The sequence below is a fragment of the Mus caroli genome, chromosome 7, assembly GCF_900094665.2.
Source record: "Mus caroli chromosome 7, CAROLI_EIJ_v1.1, whole genome shotgun sequence".
Lineage (NCBI taxonomy): Eukaryota > Metazoa > Chordata > Mammalia > Rodentia > Muridae > Mus > Mus caroli.
The window spans coordinates 72,956,098-72,963,308 of NC_034576.1; the positions used below are offsets into that span (position 1 = coordinate 72,956,098).

General features: G+C 51.3%; 1 long non-coding RNA gene across 1 annotated transcript in view; it reads right to left on the minus strand.

Annotated features, from left to right (window-relative positions):
- Positions 1 to 6,867, minus strand: part of LOC110299025 — a 63,983-nt gene extending 57,116 nt beyond the window's left edge. Inside the window, exon 1 of the long non-coding RNA XR_002378424.2 lies at positions 6,702 to 6,867. This is a non-coding gene — a long non-coding RNA (uncharacterized LOC110299025). The remainder of the gene's footprint in view (positions 1 to 6,701) is intronic.
- Positions 6,868 to 7,211: the final 344 nt, after the last annotated feature.

Sequence of the window (7,211 nt, forward strand, 5' to 3'; positions counted from 1 at the left end):
CTGACACCTGGAAGGCATTGTCTTTGCTAGAGACACCTGTCAATCTCTGCTCAGGGGTCTTGGGGCCAGGGGCGGGGAGGCCGCCGTTCTCCTTGGTGATGTCATCTAGGAGTCTGGTCCCTAAGGAGGGTGGGAATGGCTTCGAAGGCGCAGAGCCCAGAGGGCTTAGAGAAGCGTGGGGGAGGAAAAGAGAAAATAAACAGAAGTAGCTCTCTCGGCTGGCAATTTACATGGAAATCAATAATCCAACTTTAATGTTATTTTTAATCTTCCCTGACCGTCTTGCCTTTTCACTAGGGGAGAGGGGATGAGGTTACAGCAGCCCATCCCTCAACCCACACAATCGCTGGGGAAGTCTTGTTATCTCAAATCCCGGTGCAACCGACCCTTCCCCCAGATCCACACCCCGCCCCCCTTTTCTGCGGGTCGTTCCAAACGCTGCCTTCAGGCTTGAGAAGGAAACACTTTGGGACGAGTTTTGAAAGTCTTCCGATACTGCACCGGGTGAAGGGGGAGTTAATTAACGCCAGGCATGCTCAGCGAGTGGGAGAGGGGGCCTCGGCGTGGGTGGGCGGGCCAGGTCGACTGCAGAGGTGCGCGCAGTGCGGGAGGCGCGGGATCTGGAGGCCCGAACTTGCGGGCCTTTGCTGGCAGGAGGTGATCGGAGGTGGCTCGGGCAGGGAGCGCGGAGATGCCCCCAAGGAGTCCCCCCGTTAATCCTGGGGAATTCTGATCTCCCACCTACTGGGCCCCCCACTCCCAACCCACCGTGTGCTACAGAACTCTCATTCTTTTCGGCCAGAGCTAATTAGCAGCCTGCCAGCGGCCTGATTTATGGAAACGCTCGGGCGGGCGGAGACGCACCGCTAGCGGAGCTTTGGCTGCCTCCGGGCGGAGCGAAGGAGGAGTCTCCACCGACCTCCTCCAACGAATTTCCCTCCTCCCTGCCAGGGGGAAAAAAAGAAGAAGAAGAAGAAGAAGTTGCTGTTTCATTGCTTCGACCTGGCTGGTCCAGGAGCCTACCCCTCGCCCTAACCACCTTAGCCTAGGACGCGGGGATGTTTAGGTTCCTGTGGGCAAGGCTGGGACTGTGGCCCAGTAGCAGCTTCCCGCAAGTGTTGAGGCCACCAGGTTCCAGCTCCGGCTGACCAGAGGTTCAGCTAGAATTGGAGCCTTCCAGCCCAGGAATCTCAGCTCAAGGTCCCAGTGAAGGGACGTCGGCTCTTAGGGAGCCGCAGGAGGACCAAATCAGATTTCTAGGCAGGAAGGAGAGATGGGCGTCTGCAAAGGGACAGACTCAGATGTCTTTGTCTGGATCCTAGAGGCCGCCCCGCTGGCCCTGGTCCTTTCCACTTTCTAGTTTTTTTCTTTTTGGTGTTGTTCTCCAGTGAGATCCTCTCTTCGGTTCAAGCGAGTGTCCAGCGAAAGGCCATTCATTATTAGAAGCATTTAGCTAGGCGTTTATCCAAAGAAACAGTGCAAACCTGATGTTTGCCTTCCTGGGTTGCTGTGGGTGACCCAGGAGGAAGGGGGAAGTAGATCCCTCCTCCCTTCCCCCCACCCCCCGCCGTGGACCCCAGTAGCGAGGGTGGAGGGAGGGGCCGATGAAGGACAGAGGAATCTCAGCATGGACCTGTTGCTGGCGCTTAAGCAGCTCTTCTGCTCCTTAGAAAGGCACTGTTCGCCAGTGTTTCTCCAAGATGCACCAGAGGGACGCGACCGTGAGAGCACCTGTGCCCGCTAGAAGCATTTGGAAGGGACCAAACAGGCAGACCCAGAGGCCAGAGGCTTAGGCAGCCTCTCTGGCTCAGGGTTGAACTGGAAACTGGGCAGCGCATATGTGAAAAGTGGTAGGAGCAGAAGTCTCTGGCAAGATTGCCCGGTTCCTTAAGCTCTCTCAAACCCTATCCCAGCACCCCAGGCCTTTCTGTGACTGAAATGGAAGTGGTAGAGAACTGATTATCTCTACAAGCTCGGTGTAAACTTAAAAATACCACCCCGTTCTGCCCTTTTCAGAAGTCGTTTTTTGATCTTCTGGCTGGTACAAGAGCAGTGTCAGCAACCTTCACCTCAAACCTGCAGACACCTGTCATTTCCTACCTATAGGCCTCGGTTCCTCTCTCCTTGTGGAGACCAGTCTATGTCATAGAGAGCATGAAGCTTCCTCTTGGGCCGAGAAGAGAGAGAGAGAGAGAGAGAGAGAGAGAGAGAGAGAGAGAGAGAGAGAGAGAGAGAGAGTATTTTCAAAAGGTAACATTCATGGAGTCTTCCAAACCCCTGACAGACTGTGGAACAGAGCCTGCTTTCCCTCTAATGTGACATTCAGAACTTTGAGTGACTATGTTCTCTCCAAATTCCCCACTGTCCTAAGGCCTGTCAACTGCCTGGCTTGGACACACTACCTTAAGCCAAATCTATCACTAGTATGGGAATTCAAGTGGAAGCCAGCAGGCTCACCAGCATGTCCCCCTTTGGCTCTTTGTGGGCCTTGATCCTCCCCTCTTCCTTGCCATTCTCCATACCAAAGCCTCACTGCTGCTTCAGGTTGCTGACAGGCCAACTGCAGCCCAGTGAATGCAGACCGTTAGGTGGCCAAATAACATCCCCCCCCCCCGTTTGTCTTTCTCAACGCTGATTTATAGCAATCGACAGGTTAAAGGCTCCTCTGACTTCATTATTTTTAAAAGCTGTCTATTTCTCATCCGTCACCTTTCATCACTTAGCACAAATAAATACTTAAAAGAAATGAATTGGAAGAGACTTTCAGATCATGTTTATAATTCTTGGTCGTCCGTTAACATTCCTAATGACCTGGCCCTCTGAGTTTCTGTAGAGTCCTAAGTTGGGTTCAAAATCCTGCTGTTTCTGCTTTAAAACTTCGACGAAAGTGGGTGAAGTGGGGGCTAAAAGAGACACACAGTTATGTTGCAAGTTTGCAACACTGTGAGGAGGAAAAAAGTTTCCTGGCAGCCTGAAGGTACAGGCCACTGGGGAAGGAAAGCATCGCATGGTTCAGGGGACCCACTAGAACCGGAAGCTGAAAAGAGGCCCTCAGAGCATGGGCACAAATTTTGCACGACTGTTGGTCCTCAGAGCCACACTGCAAAACCAGTGACATCTCCATTATACAGGAGTGCTGCGCAGAGGGACTACCGCCACTATTACTTCTATCATCATTTCCAAAGAGGTCTAAGGGGCATTTCCTCTCCTGCGTCTTTATTAGCCTTTATGAGCCTGAGACTCGGGAAATGTAGAAGCGAGCTGAAAACGAAATCGCATGGATTGAAATCCATGCAATAAATCAAAATCGTTTCTTCACTTTTGCTGCCATTTATTTGGTGTTTCTCTCTCTCTCTCTCTCTCTCTCTCTCTCTCTCTCTCTCTCTCTCTCCCTCCCTCCCTCCCTCCCTCCCTCCCTCCTCACCATGGGGTGCAAAAACTAACGAAATAAGGGAATGAATGAAAATGTACAGAAAACAGAAGAGAAGAAATGGCAGTAAAGAAAAAAAGAGAAAAAAGATCCAGTTAGGAAAGCAAAATGAAAGACGTGGGATGCACACACGCCCCCTTCTTCTTATTCCTCATCCTCCTCTCCTTTCTTGTTTCTTCTTTTTTTGGATGGGGTGGGGTGGGGGTGAGAGGGTGGGAGACTAAGTCGATAGAGCCGGGTGGATGGGGAGAAACCTCCTCCCTGAATTTTAACCAGTCCCAGATAGGGAAATAGGAAGGATGGCTCCACCCGAGCTCTCTCTGTAGCATTCTAGAACCGCTCCGGACTCATCAAGAGTTGGAACTTTAGAGATTCCAGGAAGATTCAACACAGAGCCTGCCGGGCCTTGGCTGGTCTGCCCTCCCTGCAGCCACCCTCTCCCCTCCCCCCTTCACCCCCGAGAAGCGGCTTCGGGTCTTCTCTTACTCGTGTAGGCCACTAGGCCTGGGAGAGTCTGAGTACCCCTGGACTCTGCACAGAACGTTTAGGACCTCTGCGTTTACATCGCTCCGGGACTTACTGCCTTCCAGAGCAAACTCTATGAAGCCGGTGCTCAACTGCGGAAACCCGGGCGCAGTGCAGTGCCCTGGAGCGCCACCTCGCTTCGGAAACTGGAATAACGCGACCAAGCCTCCAACTCTCCTGCAGCCTAACTCGTTCTTTTTCCTTATTAAAATCTCTAAAGAAGCCGAAACACACAGGCCTCTTTCCCCACTGGTGCAAAAGAACACCATCATCTGTGACCCACAAATCTCAAAGGAGATGCGCAATGGAAGAAAAATACAGAAGCGTACTTTCACTAATCAACGGTAGTCACCTAAACTGCATTCAGAGAAACGATAAAATGAATGAGACACATAGTCAGGAGGCCACCAGTTCAGGCTGCGGTGTGTTTAAGTCATTCTGCCATGCCCCATGCCTTCCATGAAGCGGGGCCTATGAAGATATAACCTCCCAGTTATGATTTCCACAGAAATCCATTCATTCTGACCTCTGGGGTTTCACGGAGGCTTTGCCAGGACTGTGGCTGGCCTATTGGAGCCTGGTTCCTCTCCATTTTCAGACATAATCAGCAAACGCAGTCCTCAGCACGTCTGCCTTTCAACCAATAACAGTAACAATGGCCAGGAATTATGAATTACACATTATTTTCCTCCAATGTGCAACTGACTATTTGCCCTTGTTTCAACCAGTTGGTCAGTTAAGGTGTTTTATCTTCCTTTAAATATATCCACTGGACTAGACTATAAAATACACAGAAAATTAACTCACTGCAATGTTATGGTGAATCTTTGTTTCGTTTTCTTTTCACCCCAAAGCCAAGTGTAATAAGAAACAACACCCTTTCCACGCTGAAAATAAAATTTGAATGTGGAGCGCCTTGCTTTTGGACCAGTGAAGAGCTGTGTGGTTTATCTGTTTTGAAAGCGACATGGAACTTCCATCTAATGAAGTTTTTACTTATGTGTTTGACCTCTCTCTAAGTATCTCTTTCTCTCTCTCTAGTCTCTCTCTCTCTAAGTCTCTCTCTCTCTAAGTCTCTCTCTCTCTCTCTCTCTCTCTCTCTCTNTGTGTGTGTGTGTGTGTGTGTGTGTGTGTGTGTGTGTGTGTGTGTGTATGTGTTTAGGGTGTTCCACTAGATTCCATGGGTAAAATGATGGCCAGCCTGAGAACTGTGGGTGAAGGGAGAGATGCTGGTGGTATCTAAACCCCCTTTATTTTCTACCTGAGCAAGCCAAAGTTAGCCTCTTAGGAAAAACTCTGTGCTCCTTGGGGTTGGTAGGGTAGTCCCTGGGCAGCCTGGGCAAGAGACGGTGAGAGTTCTCTGCCTCCCTACAACCTGTGCTCCATGCACGGCAGATTAAAAGGCTCTCAGTGCTCCCGCTCAGAAATTATAGGGCTGCACCAGGAAAATAGCCAGTTTAGTTTTCTGGCTGGCTTGTCCCTTTTCTACTAAGTTAAAACAGGTTCCTGAGAGATCATACTAGAGAGAGATCTCAGATTCCTAGCAGGACTTAAGGGGCGTCTTTCCAGGGGGCCAGCTGTAGAGGAGTGGCCAGGTTCTTGGGTGTTCCTAGGCTTTGAGGTGAGAATGCTACCTTGTGGAGAAGATGGTTGCGGATAGATCTAGGAGTTAAAAGGCAATTCCTGAGAGGGCCCCTAGCATCCACTGAGGAGTGGCAGTAAGGTGCAGAAACAAAAACAGACTGAAGAAAGTTCACAAGAACTTCAAGCCCCAAAGCTTCAATTTGAAGGAGGTTCTGAATCCTAAATCGGAAACTTTTACTCTTCTCTCTCTTTCCCTCTTTCCGGTCCTCTCCATTTCTTTCTCTTCCACAAGGCTCGTCTCAATTCATATTTTCTGAGAGCAGCCACCCCCACCCCACCCCCACCCCACCCCCACCCCACCCCCACATACAGGCATACACACACAAAATAAAGCCCGAGGATTAAAAAATGATCTTCTTGCTATTACACTTCCTACCGCAAGATGCGGTGCAAGAGTTAGTGTAACAGCTACTGCACACAATGTTTCCCCCACGCAAGCCATGCATGTAGAGGGTGTTGCTAATGACTCGGAATTAGAGTGAGCCTGCGCGCCAAGAAGACGGAGGAGAGAAGAGAAGAGACAGAACTACCAAGGAGAGGAACACTGTTCCTTAGAGAACCGGTGTGGGGGCCAATCACTATTTAATCAAGTCCAATAATCTCATCAGTATATCAGATTTCAAGCTTCTCTCTCCTTAAAAGTGTGAGCTAGAGAGAATGGATTATCCTTTTAACCACCACTTTTTGGGGTCATATTAATAACAATTATGTTTACAAAAACTCTCCTTTGGGAGGGATCAAACATTAGAAATCATTTAGTACTAGATTCAAGGCTACTCCAGGACTCAGGCCCTTTGAAGGCTGTGGGGGCCTGTGGTCATCAGCTACACAAGGGCCTATATGCAAGGCAGTGAGGCCAAAGAAACTCAAGGCTCGATGCTCTATTAGGGCACACAAATGGACAAACGCCTGTGAAGTAGTTGGGGGGACCCAGGATGACCCATTCAGGATCTGGAGCAGCCGGCAGGTGCACTAGCCAGCGATCGCCTGCCCGGCCTGGCCTGCGTTAGATTTGCCGAATTGTCCCTTCGGGCTCGGAACTCCCCTGTGCCCTCCCTTGGGACCAGCTATTTAGGGGTGCATGAGGTTTCGAGATTCCTACCGTGGCCCAGGCTGGTCCCACTGCCCTGCAGTCTGCTTCTGCACCCCGGGGCACACGAAGAGGGCATTCCCTCGGGGCTGCGGCCCTTTGAACCAGGGAGCCCTTAGCTCCCTCTCGGACGCGCGGAGCTCGCTGGAGGCCCGGCAGCGGAGCGGAGTGTGGGTGGCGGGTGGGGTTGAAGGGGAGTGGGGGGAGGCGGGAGGGACAGAGGGGCGGAGGCGGGAGCGGGGCGTTAAGCCTGGAAGCTTGGCTGTTTACCCAAATGATTTTCTTTTCAGGCCGGAGTCGCCAATGAGACAAGATCAAACTGCCCTCCAAGCAGTGCGTGTGGGGCGTGAGTGTGTGTGTGTGTGTGTCCCCCCTTTGCAAGTGAGGCTTTGTGAATGGGGGCTCCAGAACTCTGGCTGGGAGGAAGGAGAAGCGCGACCCGGCCACCAGCGCCTCCTCCCGGGGGCTGGGAAAAGCTTGGTGTGTAGCGTGCCTTAGTGCATGAAGGACGGCCCAGGCATT